This window comes from Mya arenaria, chromosome 16 (assembly GCF_026914265.1).
Source record: "Mya arenaria isolate MELC-2E11 chromosome 16, ASM2691426v1".
Classification (NCBI taxonomy): domain Eukaryota; kingdom Metazoa; phylum Mollusca; class Bivalvia; order Myida; family Myidae; genus Mya; species Mya arenaria.
The window spans coordinates 18,851,301-18,855,632 of NC_069137.1; the positions used below are offsets into that span (position 1 = coordinate 18,851,301).

The following is a 4,332-nucleotide window of genomic DNA, read 5'->3' on the forward strand; positions in this document are numbered from 1 at the left end:
GCTGACAAGTCTAGCGGCTAGTGCGGCTATACACTTTCAGCAGTTTATTTGAGCTGACAAGTCTAGCGGCTGGTTCTAGCCTGCTGGACACTTTCAGCGACCTGTTTGGGCTGACAAGTCTAGTGGCTAGTGCGGCTAGACGCTTTCAGCGACTGGTGGGGGCTGACAAGTCTAGCGGCTAGTTCTAGTCTGCTGGACACTTTCAGCGACCGGTTTTGGCTGACAAGTCTAGCGACTAGTTCGGCGAGACACTTTCAGCAGCTAGTTCCAACCTTCCAGAATGGCAGATAGGGGCAATATCCTAGATAACCAACCAGCAACTTGTTGATAGGTATCGCTTCAACAGGGCAGGCCTCAATTACCTTGAAACTGTGTTTGGACCAGCACTGGAGCCAGCTACAATGAGACATGAGACATAAGAGTTTGTCGGCTATGGACAAACTCCTTATTACTCTAAGGTACTTAGCAACAGGGGGAATTTAGCTAAACGATGCTGACATGCACAATGTCTCACAGCCAGCAGTATCAAAAATATTGACTGAAGTGACAAATCATCTGTCATCTGCTGATGTTTTGGGAAGGTTTGTGCGTTTCCCACTAACAGTGAGGGAGCTTGATGCACAGGTTCAACAATTTTATGGACTGGCACAGTTTCCAAAGGTGGTGGGTGTCATAGATGGTACCCACATACGTATTCAGGCCCCTTCGGAGGATGAGCCGTCTTTTGTCAATAGGAAGGGTTTTCATTCAATTAACGTACAAGTTGTGTTTTTTTTTGATGGTTTTGACAGAATAACAAATGTGGTTGCCCGATGGCCAGGGTCTGCACATGACAGCAGAATTCTTCAGCAGAGTGGCCTTAGGAACCTATTTGATGAAGGTCACGTACCTAATAGTCAATACCATCTTCTTGGGGACGGCGGATATGCTGGGCGAAGGTGGCTACTTACCCATACCTCAATCCCCAGCCTGGTAGCCAAACAGCATACAACAGGTAAATGTAATTATTCTGCATGACATTGATATAGTAAACGAAGTGAACAATTATTGAAACATTTGTCAACACTGAAAGAAAATTGTAAAAATTAATCATGTAATAAGGTGATCTGTAACACGTACTAGAAGCTTTCACGAGACATAACTAAACCTATTTCTTCGTCAAAGTAACGAAAAACAACAATGCCCTCTTTATTATTTTCTTTCTGAACTCCTTTGAATACACTGATGCATACATGTTCTCACGGTGCATTTGCTTTGATATGGCAGTGGTAAGATAATAATCTTATTTACACTCGTCAATGTATATGTAATGATATTTATATAAAAAAAAAATTCAGATCCCATAAAATTACTAGAGCCAAGGTGGAGAGAAGCATAGGCCAACTTAAAAGACGAGTCGGTGTTCTCCATGGTGAAATTATGGTGCAGCCAGAAAAAGCTTGCAGGTATTAGTAATATGCAAAACAAAAATTGCATAAAAACAATATACTTTTAAGTTTCATGCACTTTTTCAAACAAAAACAAAACTGATGTATGGGCATGTGGCCATTGTCAGAAGAGTAGTTCCTAATGAAACAATGAACATGTTTGGCACAGGAACTTGATTGACATGTTGATAATGGGTAGGTGACCCTATTGATTTGGAGGTTTATATCAAACGTTTTATGTTGACATTGAGCTGAAAATTTTAGCTATTGTGTCCTAGACAAAATACATAGGCCAAAACTTTCAGGAAAGTTTTTTGTTAAAAAACGAGCAAGTATTTGTGTAAGCTTAATTAAAGGAGCATTGTTGGTACAAACATAAGCATGACACAGAAAATTTACTGAACACATACTGTTTTATTCAACTCATTCCTGCATTTGTTCTGTCCAGCAAATTTACAGCATAACATGTCAAACATACAACTCATGAGCTCACTGTTCCAGTTATATATATGTAAACATATGTTAAATTAGAAAATGAAAACAACCTTTCACAGGGTGCATTAACCCTCTTAATATGATTAAAGAATTCAGTTAAAAATGATTTATTTTTACATACAAACACCCAGTACTGACATGTATTTACTATTTAACACTCTGTTAATCAAATCCTAATACATTGAAATAACCAAAAAGCACTTAATACTGTGTTTAGACAATGTATAGAGCCTTTTTTGTTTAATGTTGTTGAAAGAACCCTTTCAAATTTACAAAATTAAATTGACAATATTTGTAAAATCAATCCATTTAAAAAACACATTTATTGTATTATTATTATTTTTGGTCAGTGCGGTTTGTTGATTTCAATGCTAACTTACATACTGGATTAACAGACATTTTCTGAAACAATATCTGAATATACTGCTGATTTTTTCATATTATGTTTTTAATACATTGAATTTTATTAGATTCAATACATAATATGAAACAGCTTTGTTTCAAATTATTTATTTTTTTGCTCTTTTGGATGTAATTTACTGCCTTCTAAAGGCTGTTTACCGTCGAGCAATTCTCCCCCCCTCCCCCCCCCCCCCACCAAAATCATATATTTTTTCCAATTTAATTAATGAAGGCTACTTTGATAAATAAAAAAACAATGAATTTCTTGAAAATATACAAACTCTCTACAAGACTTACTCTTTCACAGGATAATGTATTCATAAAAAGGTAAAAACATGTATATTTGCCATTACTTAAGCCAATGAGACCTGTTTATTTTTCCCAAAGTGAACCTTTTTTCCAAATTGCATGTCACAGGCTGTAAAAATTATATCCCAAAAAATCTAAACTCTATACTATTAAAGTGTATCAATTAATTAATTCAAAAACATTAAAGAAAACAAATTATTTGCGGTGTTAACATAATTATTCTGAAATTGAACAGTAGTGTTCTTAAATTTCTGAATAAGAACATTCCATTGTTTCTCCAAATTACAGAATTGTTCTGACCTGCGCTGTTTTGCACAATATCTGTAAAGCGCGGAACATACCAATGGCAGACGTGATTGTTGACGGCGGCAATGCTAACAACATGGACAACAACATTGCTCCTCAACATGGTATGCAGTACAGAGATTACTTCGCCAACACCTACTTTTAAGCAGTACATGTAAGTTTTTTTTTATTATATCCTTTATAATGATATATAGAGATTAACTGATGAATTGAAAAGGATATTTCAATAGGTGAAATAACATTTTGATACCATTCTTTAATTTTTTAAATTTTAGCAAGCTCCTACTGAAAGGAAATGCATATACAAAATGAACCTGCAAAGTGCTGGTACACACTTTTTATGATGTCAATTCTGAAATGACATTACATTTGCCTAAATTTTGGCCGGTTGCCTGAAAAACTTCCAATAAATTTTAATTATTTTATCTCATATATTTATGTATATAATAAAAGAAGTGTTGATTTCAGTGTAAGATAGCAAAATATTTCACATTGTAAACCCAGAAGCCAATATTTCACAGATGAGCTACACCACTTGTGAAATAGAGATTTTGGTGGCCACTCCGTAAAATATGTTATGATCTTATACCTGAACATTAAAAGTACAAATGAATCCGAGGCTATAATCATTCTTCGCCAAGCTGTTTTTTGAGCACCCTGATCTGGAGCCGTAGCTTCTCTTCCCGCAAAGCTTGCATCACAGTATGGCAGGAACAGGTGCAGATCACTGAGTCACTGCTGCAAACAATAAGTCAGTTTTAATTACAAATATAAAAAAGAAACTTGAGTTATCAATAAAGGTGATTTGAACACCCCAAACAAAGTTACCACAGAAACAGGTTTGCCATATAAGTATAAGCATTTTGTATAAAGTTTCATTCAATTCCATATTATAGGTAAACTTGGTACTGATAAATACAGTACAAGAATTGATTGTGGCAATTTCTTCTACTTTGTACAGACATATACTGTTCATTTATTAACAGTGACAACTTTTATCCTTTGTTTTAGATTGTGCCATGGCCTGAAATCATTGGATGATGTGCTGATGAAAACTTTACAACTTCATTTTATAAATAGACATTACTTACACAGTTTGCAGTAACAATTTTGGCATGAATGTGTTACTTACATGTTGTATGTCTCACTGGTCACATTAAGGTCGGTCACCATCTGAACTGGACTGAAAGAAAAAAAAAGATTTCATTACATTAAAAATTAATAGCTTGAGAAAAAATGACTTATAATATATTGATGTATGAAGAACATAACAGCTGCAAGTTTTACTGAAATATATTTGTACCTAATTGTATACCTGTAAATTGTAACCAAGTCTTAACTGGTACTAAGACTTGCATTGGAACTGGCACCTTTTCCCTGGGTTACTACTAAA

The 4,332-nt window shown here is 35.1% G+C and overlaps 1 pseudogene; it reads left to right on the forward strand.

Moving 5' to 3' along the window:
• The first annotated feature begins 498 nt into the window (after positions 1-498).
• Positions 499-4,041, forward strand: LOC128221462 (putative nuclease HARBI1; annotated as a pseudogene).
• Positions 4,042-4,332: the final 291 nt, after the last annotated feature.